The 10,579-nt window shown below is 39.6% G+C and overlaps 1 pseudogene; it reads right to left on the reverse strand.

Moving 5' to 3' along the window:
• LOC107744278 (meiosis 1 arrest protein-like) overlaps positions 1–6,797 on the reverse strand; it is a 9,886-nt pseudogene extending 3,089 nt beyond the window's left edge.
• Positions 6,798–10,579: the final 3,782 nt, after the last annotated feature.

Here is a 10,579-nt window from a genome sequence, read left to right on the forward strand (position 1 = left end):
CCAACACAGTAGGGAAAAAAGTGTCAGAGAAAATAAAATTGTACAAAAATTTTATTTCTTATTTTTATTCGTCTTGTCAGGATTCCTTCAAGGACAGCGCATCCACACTTTGCTCCATCCTTATTCTGCTCTGTCACTCATCGACAACCTGCCTGTTCTGTCTGAGGGCCGTATATTTACCACAGGTACAGCCTGCTCTGAGCATCATTATGCACATTCTGTGCACAGACCACGCAAATAAAACGCGTGACGTTTAAAGCATGCGTGCAGCGCGTGCATAACAGTCCTGAGCGCAAGCTGTACCGGTGGTCAATAAGAATAAAGCGCAGATATGCTGTAAAAAAATCCGGTCGGGAATGCAGACCTCTACTCCAAATGGTTGTGATGAGCGGGTGAGCAAACCTCTAATTCTCAGGTGCAGGTAAAGGTTGGAGTCCAGACAGAGAGGGTTAAAGACAGAGTCTTTCTCAAGCTGATCCAGGGAGCTCTGGACACAGCGATCACATGATCATCATCAAAGTGTAGTATCAAAGATGATCATGATCAGTTTTTAAAGTGTAAGTGAACATTTATTTCATTTACCTTAAAGTCGTTTCAAACCTGTATGAATTTCTTTCTTCTGTGGAACTTAAAAGAAGATCTTCAGAAAAACGTCTCTGTGCTTTTTTTAACCACGCAATTAAAGTTATTGTACCATATCCTTCTTCACCATTTCTTCATTTGAAGAAAAACAAGTCATACAGGTTTAGAGTGGCATGAGGAAAAACAATGAGGAGTAAATGATGACAGAATTGTCATTTTAATCTATACCTTTATTAATAGTAATTATATTCATTACAAAGATCCAGTTGTTGATGCTAAATACTAGAATTGAGATGTGTTTGAGCCATTCAGTTTTTTACACCATGTTTGTTATGTCAGGACTATGCATTACTAGTCTATAATGTCTGAGTATAAAGTAATGGTACCTCCACAGAGGCGAGTGCAGGAAGTGGTGGGTCCTCCATTGAGACAGGCAGGCAGCAGGGTAGCATAAGTTCTCGTGTCAGCACAGGTTTCAAAAGCAGAGAGCGCGAACCAGAGGACTGAAGTATATAGTAGGAGAGCACACCAGAACCTGACCCTGACTCTGAGCGCACCAAAAGGAACCAGTCACGGGTCTAAGTAAACAAAAATATTCAAGTTTTTAACAACATTTTCAGATCCCTCACATAACAGATTATCACACAGCTGTGCTCTATGAACACACACACACACACACACACACACACACACAGACACAGACAGACAGACAGACAGTCAGACACTGACTTTTAGTATGTGGCAGAGAGCATGAAATGTCTGTTGGTTTGTTTCCGTTTCATTCCAGTCCAGCTGCCAGCATGAGGTTGGTCTGATGATGAGCGGTAGTCCATACAGCACAGACTGACACACTCCACTGGCATGAAGAACTCTACATCACACACACACACACACACACACACACACACACACAGTTAGCTATATCTGAATGTTTATATTTTTAAATTATGCTTAATTATTGAATTAAATTATTAATACTATTAATACTAGAATTACAATTTAAAACGATTGTTTTCTATTTTACTACACTGTAAAAAAAATTCCGTAAAATTTACGGTAAAAAAACGGCAGCTGTGGTTGCCGGAATTGTACCGTAAAAAAATACGGTAGCAACGTTTTAGGTTTTAAGGGTTTAACTTACATTTACAGTTAAATACCGTAATTTCATTAACAGATATAATGTTAATATACCATCCTATTGAAGTACTGAAATCTGTTTTGCACCTTTGTAATACACTGATAACCACCAAATGCAGGTGGTTCTATTTTACTATATTTAAAAATGTAATTGATTCCTCTGATGGCACAGCTGAATTTTCAAAAGCCATTACTTCGGACTTCAGTGTCACATCATCCTTCAGAAATCATTCTAATATGCTGATTTGGTACAATAATCTTATTATTATCATCAATGTTGTGCTGCTTAAATATTTTTGTGGAAGCCATGATACAATGATTTCAGGATTATTTGATTAATTGAAAGTTTAGAAAAGAACAGTATATAATCGAAACAAATAATTCGTAACTACTGCCTCTTTTGATCAATAGAATGCCCCCTTGTTGACTAAAACCATTACTTTCTTAAAAGAGGTAAGTGTCTCACAAACCCTGCAAAAAAAACAAAACACAAAAAAAAAAACTAAATGTGAGTAAAACTGACAAAGATAAACGTGTGTGAAAGGGAATTATGCAAGTATATGTCATATTGGCCCATAATGACTATGTGGGGACAAGTAGTATGATTATATCACAGTGCCCGGAAAAATGACCTCATGTGCATGAAAATCATATGCAAAACACTCAAGGGGAATACAATGTATGACTGTGGTAGACAGAAGACTCACACACTGAGCTGTTTGTTTGATAAAAACCCGACTCCATCATATTGACTTCTGCATAGACCATTTTTTTCTTCTCCCCTTCACCCTCAAACAGCATACATGTACATTAACTGTATTTCAGAGGCCACATTCAAACTGCGAAAAATGTCAGTCATGTTTAAGGCTAATGTATTGACATTTGCTTACAGCTTTGCTGGTAAAACAAAATTTAACTATAGACATGACTGTACTTGACAACTCGCAGATGCTGTGGCGATGGGTTCTGATTGGCCAGACTCTTGTTTGGGGGCTGGAAATCTTGCATGCTCTCAGTCTTCAGTCCAAGGTCAGTAGTGCTGGGAAGTAGGGCTGGGCTGAGAAGTCTTTCCTGCATGTCACACTTCAAACAGACTGCAGAGGGGGACATGAGCAAGCAACATCACACACCCATACATTATAAGCAGACACACAAAACACAACACAACACAACACAAGCTCAACTAAAAAATTCATTTTTGAGCTGTGTACAGCAAGAAATTGATTTCCGAATGAATATTTTAGTGGATGCTCATGCAGTATCCGTGTGTGTTTCTACCTGGGCTTGGCCTGGTGTTGGCAGGGTGTGGTGTAGAACCCTGTGATGTGAGAGAAGTGGGTAACAACAAGTGCAGGTGTTCTCGGTCTCTGCCATGGTCATGTAGCCACATTTTAAGAGAGTTCTCCAAGGCCACAACTGTGCCCTCCACCAGCTGCAGATCCATCTCTGTACCCAGCATCAGGCTCTCTACAGGAGGAAGAGAAAGAAAATGTATATAGATAAATATCACTCTCCTATTTCTCTCAACTCAAACTGGCAGCATAATTGTTCATCGGTTCTTCATAAAAAGGCAGTTCAAATCCAGGCAGTGTTAAATCTTGACCTTCCTTTCTCCTTTTTCTTTATTATTATGGCCCTGTTGTGATGTTTAACCTCTGAACTCAGCTTCATTCCATATATATAAAACATCTGGCAAACAGCAATTTATGAAAACCTATGTCTTGTGAGACGAAAATTGCAGTACTCAAAACCACCAGTAGAGAGTGGTCAAACCAATTTTGTATCTCATGAAGGATAACCATTCCAAACAAAGCTTGAAATCTCAAAAAGTGCGTGTGCTATGTGATGTGTATTTTTGTGAATATTTACATAAACAAATCTTGCCATGTTAGCTGTTTTAGCTGGCTCAAAATTCTAATTAAAATGACTGATCTTAGATTATGAATGATCATTCAATGTCTCATATTACAAATAGTTATATTTCTGACTTTAACATAAATGTCAGTTAACGCCTTAAATGTCTTAAAATTCTGGCATTCCACATTTACTCTTGTCAACTTTCTTTGACAAGAAAAGAAAAATTAATTTTGAAGACTGATGGTTGCTATTTTCCATCCACTGACAAAGAACAGGGCTGCGTTCAGCCCCGACAAAAACGGTGCAAAACGTTTTTTAAACGGGTGCGTTGAACACCCTGTTCTGATGACGCAAGAGTTGCAACTATGGCAGCTGAGAAGGCCATTCTTTGTGTTCTTTTTGAAGAATTTTCGGAGCCTGATGAAATCGGTATAAATACGTGTTTAATACTGCAAAATACGCTCGATGGTACAGTCATTGCCCTTGCCCTCCAGAATAAAAGAGAACATCCCAATCAAATGAAGGGATTTGTGGAAACTGTGGTTCCTAATTATTGTGATCAACATTTGCCTCGCATTTCAGGATGAAAAGACAAACATTTCAGGTGAAGGATAATCCACTTCTTACCTCCGAGACTGTGTTATGATCTATATGACCTTATTATTTTAATTGTGAGTATTAGGCTTATCATTATTGCTGATCACTGTTGTTGTGCTATGATATTGTAATATTTACCATTATATAATCAGAGCAGTATAGAAAAGTTTATGAAAGTGTCACTCCATAATACAATAGCAAAATATATAAATATGTATAGTATTTTTATGTTACATTAATCAGTAGTGGTTTACATACACGTTGCTGCTGATTGGGCTGACATTTTTGACACACCCACCAAACAAGAGAAAACGCATCTCAAACCCCGTTGCACACCGTTGCACACCATTTCCAGGAAACATGTCGTTCAAACCGGAAACCGTAGCAAAACGGTGCACACCGGTTTGAGCTTGAACTTGCCCCAGGAACCAAAGACTTCAAGCGTCAAAAGGATGCAAAGCACCATAAAATTAAAATGTATAATAAATGTGTTCCAAACAACTTGGGCACTATATTCCAAGTCCTCTGAAGCCACATGATAGCTTTACACTGATTAGCTGCAATATTAAAACAACCTGCCTAATATCGTGTAAGTACCCCTCGTGCTGCCAAAACATCTCTGATGGGTCAAGGCACTGAATCCACAAGACCCCTGAACGTGTCCTGTGGTATCTGGCACCAAGACATTAGCAGCAGATCATTTAAGTCCTGCAAGTTTTGAGATGGGGCCTTTGTGGATCAGATATGTTGGTCCAGCACATCTCATAGTTTCTAAATCGGATTGAGATCTGGGGAATCTGGAGATCAAGGCAACACCTTGAACACAGTAGGTGGCGGTAAAAAACGCTGCTTTGAAAACGTCAAAGAAGAAGAAGAAAAATTTGGGGTGGGAGGAAAAATATTTTTAAAATCTTTTGCGTTCTCTCGCAAAACTTTTGCGTTCAATTTGCAAAGCTAATTGAGTTCTGACAAACACTTCCTGTTACTTTACAGCTTGCAGTGGTTCATACAGCTTCGTACGTTCACAATCGAGCGGTTCATAGAGTTTTATCTTAAATTTGGACTCATAGAGTCAGTGCTTAGTTCAAGGCACGGTTTTACAGTTTATTAAAAAATATACTACACACAGGAAAGCAGATAAGCCCAGAATATTAACAGAAAGCACAAAATTGCATGTTAAGCGAGGAAAAAGACCAAATATGCTATAGAAATTGTTAAAAATATATACTGTGTACATGCAAGCAGATGAGCCTCCCCCATAGTAAACTGCGCTTAACATGGCTTAGAAGACTTTTATATTTTATTAAAACAGGCAAGCAATGCGCTAATCCATTAAGCCACGTTAAGAGTTTTCTTAATGTTTTTTTATATGTGGGAGAAAACACATGAAACTTGTGCGTTTCGTTCATATTCTGGGCTTATCTGCATTCCTGTGCATAATTATTTTATTAATATACTGTATAAACAGATTTGGTATTTTTATATCACCGTCTTCGTCCATTAGCCTACCTTAACCGTTTTCTGTAAAGGTTTTCTATGGGGGAGAAAAAGCTTAACGTGTATTAACGTGTTGCGTTCATATTCTGGGCTATCCTGCTTTATTAATAGTAATATTATTAATAAGGTTATTAATATTAATACTGTAATTAGTATTAATAGTAATTATTAATACCTAATTTGGTCCTCAAATGACCCTCTTTTAGTACATTAAGCCACATCAAGTCCCAAAACCGTGCCTTGAACTAAGCACTGACTGTATTTCTTTATACTGGAGTCCAAGTTCAAAATAAAACTCTATGAACCGCTCCATTGTGAATGTACGGAGATGTATGAACCACTGCAGTGGTTTTGTCCGGTTTTGTCCAGTGTTTGTCCGAACTCAACTGGTTTTGCAAGAGAACACAAAAGTTTTGTGAGGGAACGCAAAAGTTTTGCAAGAGAATGTCCCACCACCATGTCCCTTTAGGGGCTCCGTATTATCCTGCAGAAAGAGACCACTGTTATCAGGGAACACCATTGGCATGAACAGGGGTACATGGTCTGCAACAATCTTTTGGTAGGTATTACATGTCAAAGTAACATGAAAGCCAGGACCCAAGGTGAGCACTGAACAGGGCATGACACTACCTGCTTGCATCATGCTGCTATCTCTTCCCCAGGTAAACGATGCACACGCATCTGACCATCAACTTGATCTAAAAGAAAACGTGATTCATCAAACCAGGCAACCTTCTTCCACTGATCCTTGGTCCAGTTCTGACTCTCACATGCCCATAGTAGGCATCAAGGGCACTCTGAATGGTCAGTGGCTATGCAGCCCCAAACACAGCAAACTGCGATGCAGTGTGTATTCTGACACCTTTCATGGCCAGCATTAAGGTTTTCAGCAATCTGAGCTACAGTAGCTCTTCTGTGTGATCAGACGAGACAGGCTAGACTTCATTCCCCATGAGCATCAATAAACCATCAATAGACCATTCCTTGCACCACTTTTGGTAGGCACTAACCACTGCACACTGGGAACACCCCACAAGACTTGCCATTTTGAAGATGCTCTGACCCAACTGTCTAGCCAACACTATTTGTCTCTTGTCAAAGGCACTCAGATCTTTTTGCTTGCCCATTTTTCCTGCTTCCAACACATGAAATTAAAAAACTGACTGTTCACTTGCTGTCTAATATAGACCCTTTTAGTGCCTTCACAATTATGTCACAGCATTAGTTGGAGGCAAAACAAAGGGATAACTGGAGACGGCCAATACAAACCACAGAGTTGGCTACATAAGGAGCTTAAAATGTCATCTTGTTGTGTTGTTGAGTGTCAGAATCGATGGAGTACAGGCTCCAATTTGAAATTTTAACGCATATTTGCTGTCACTGCCAGACAAAAAACAGATGACAGCTGTGGTTAAAGGCAATAAAATGAGCGGACTGGACAGAAACGATCATCAAAAATGCTGCTGTTTGTAGTGCACACTTTATATCAGTTAAGGTTAAAGGGGTCATATGATGCGATTTCAAGTTTTCCTTTCTCTTTGGAGTGTTAAAAGCTGTTTGTGCATAGATAAGATCCCTAAAGTTGCAAAGACTAAAGTCTCAAACCCAAAGAGATATTCTTTATAAAAGTTAAGACTCGTCCACGCCCTCCTAAAACGCCTCGTTTAAACACACCCCCACATGTCTACATCACTGTGTGGGAAGATTTGCATAACACCGCCCAAATAAATAAACATGTGCAAACAATATTCTTGCTCTTGTGAATTTATTTGGATGTTAATTACATTGTGCGAGCTGTCTCTTTAATACCGCGTGGTTTACATACACGTTGCTGCTGATTGGGCTGACATTTTTGACACACCCACCAAACAAGAGAAAACGCATCTCAAACCCCGTTGCACACCGTTGCACACCATTTCCAGGAAACATGTCGTTCAAACCGGAAACCGTAGCAAAACGGTGCACACCGGTTTGAGCTTGAACTTGCCCCAGGAACCAAAGACTTCAAGCGTCAAAAGGATGCAAAGCACCATAAAATTAAAATGTATAATAAATGTGTTCCAAACAACTTGGGCACTATATTCCAAGTCCTCTGAAGCCACATGATAGCTTTACACTGATTAGCTGCAATATTAAAACAACCTGCCTAATATCGTGTAAGTACCCCTCGTGCTGCCAAAACATCTCTGATGGGTCAAGGCACTGAATCCACAAGACCCCTGAACGTGTCCTGTGGTATCTGGCACCAAGACATTAGCAGCAGATCATTTAAGTCCTGCAAGTTTTGAGATGGGGCCTTTGTGGATCAGATATGTTGGTCCAGCACATCTCATAGTTTCTAAATCGGATTGAGATCTGGGGAATCTGGAGATCAAGGCAACACCTTGAACACAGTAGGTGGCGGTAAAAAACGCTGCTTTGAAAACGTCAAAGAAGAAGAAGAAGAAAAATTTGGGGTGGGAGGAAAAATATTTTTAAAATCTTTTGCGTTCTCTCACAAAACTTTTGCGTTCAATTTGCAAAGCTAATTGAGTTCTGACAAACACTTCCTGTTACTTTACAGCTTGCAGTGGTTCATACAGCTTCGTACGTTCACAATCGAGCGGTTCATAGAGTTTTATCTTAAATTTGGACTCATAGAGTCAGTGCTTAGTTCAAGGCACGGTTTTACAGTTTATTAAAAAATATACTACACACAGGAAAGCAGATAAGCCCAGAATATTAACAGAAAGCACAAAATTGCATGTTAAGCGAGGAAAAAGACCAAATATGCTATAGAAATTGTTAAAAATATATACTGTGTACATGCAAGCAGATGAGCCTCCCCCATAGTAAACTGCGCTTAACATGGCTTAGAAGACTTTTATATTTTATTAAAACAGGCAAGCAATGCGCTAATCCATTAAGCCACGTTAAGAGTTTTCTTAATGTTTTTTTATATGTGGGAGAAAACACATGAAACTTGTGCGTTTCGTTCATATTCTGGGCTTATCTGCATTCCTGTGCATAATTATTTTATTAATATACTGTATAAACAGATTTGGTATTTTTATATCACCGTCTTCGTCCATTAGCCTACCTTAACCGTTTTCTGTAAAGGTTTTCTATGGGGGAGAAAAAGCTTAACGTGTATTAACGTGTTGCGTTCATATTCTGGGCTATCCTGCTTTATTAATAGTAATATTATTAATAAGGTTATTAATATTAATACTGTAATTAGTATTAATAGTAATTATTAATACCTAATTTGGTCCTCAAATGACCCTCTTTTAGTACATTAAGCCACATCAAGTCCCAAAACCGTGCCTTGAGCTAAAGCACTGACTGTATTTCTTTATACTGGAGTCCAAGTTCAAAATAAAACTCTATGAACCGCTCCATTGTGAATGTACGGAGATGTATGAACCACTGCAGTGGTTTTGTCCGGTTTTGTCCAGTGTTTGTCCGAACTCAACTGGTTTTGCAAGAGAACACAAAAGTTTTGTGAGGGAACGCAAAAGTTTTGCAAGAGAATGTCCCACCACCATGTCCCTTTAGGGGCTCCGTATTATCCTGCAGAAAGAGACCACTGTTATCAGGGAACACCATTGGCATGAACAGGGGTACATGGTCTGCAACAATCTTTTGGTAGGTATTACATGTCAAAGTAACATGAAAGCCAGGACCCAAGGTGAGCACTGAACAGGGCATGACACTACCTGCTTGCATCATGCTGCTATCTCTTCCCCAGGTAAACGATGCACACGCATCTGACCATCAACTTGATCTAAAAGAAAACGTGATTCATCAAACCAGGCAACCTTCTTCCACTGATCCTTGGTCCAGTTCTGACTCTCACATGCCCATAGTAGGCATCAAGGGCACTCTGAATGGTCAGTGGCTATGCAGCCCCAAACACAGCAAACTGCGATGCAGTGTGTATTCTGACACCTTTCATGGCCAGCATTAAGGTTTTCAGCAATCTGAGCTACAGTAGCTCTTCTGTGTGATCAGACGAGACAGGCTAGACTTCATTCCCCATGAGCATCAATAAACCATCAATAGACCATTCCTTGCACCACTTTTGGTAGGCACTAACCACTGCACACTGGGAACACCCCACAAGACTTGCCATTTTGAAGATGCTCTGACCCAACTGTCTAGCCAACACTATTTGTCTCTTGTCAAAGGCACTCAGATCTTTTTGCTTGCCCATTTTTCCTGCTTCCAACACATGAAATTAAAAAACTGACTGTTCACTTGCTGTCTAATATAGACCCTTTTAGTGCCTTCACAATTATGTCACAGCATTAGTTGGAGGCAAAACAAAGGGATAACTGGAGACGGCCAATACAAACCACAGAGTTGGCTATATAAGGAGCTTAAAATGTCATCTTGTTGTGTTGTTGAGTGTCAGAATCGATGGAGTACAGGCTCCAATTTGAAATTTTAACGCATATTTGCTGTCACTGCCAGACAAAAAACAGATGACAGCTGTGGTTAAAGGCAATAAAATGAGCGGACTGGACAGAAACGATCATCAAAAATGCTGCTGTTTGTAGTGCACACTTTATATCAGTTAAGGTTAAAGGGGTCATATGATGCGATTTCAAGTTTTCCTTTCTCTTTGGAGTGTTAAAAGCTGTTTGTGCATAGATAAGATCCCTAAAGTTGCAAAGACTAAAGTCTCAAACCCAAAGAGATATTCTTTATAAAAGTTAAGACTCGTCCACGCCCTCCTAAAACGCCTCGTTTAAACACACCCCCACATGTCTACATCACTGTGTGGGAAGATTTGCATAACCCCCCCCAAATGTTCACGCAAAGAAAGAAGACGTAACTTTGATTCTCGCTGTAGTATTGTTGCCGCCGCCGCCATGTCGTGAAGGCGCTGTGTGTTTCGTTGTGAAAGCAAAACTACTTTGTTTGG

This window comes from Sinocyclocheilus rhinocerous, unplaced genomic scaffold (assembly GCF_001515625.1).
Source record: "Sinocyclocheilus rhinocerous isolate Xijiao unplaced genomic scaffold, SAMN03320098_v1.1 scaffold648, whole genome shotgun sequence".
In the NCBI taxonomy this organism is placed as follows: domain Eukaryota; kingdom Metazoa; phylum Chordata; class Actinopteri; order Cypriniformes; family Cyprinidae; genus Sinocyclocheilus; species Sinocyclocheilus rhinocerous.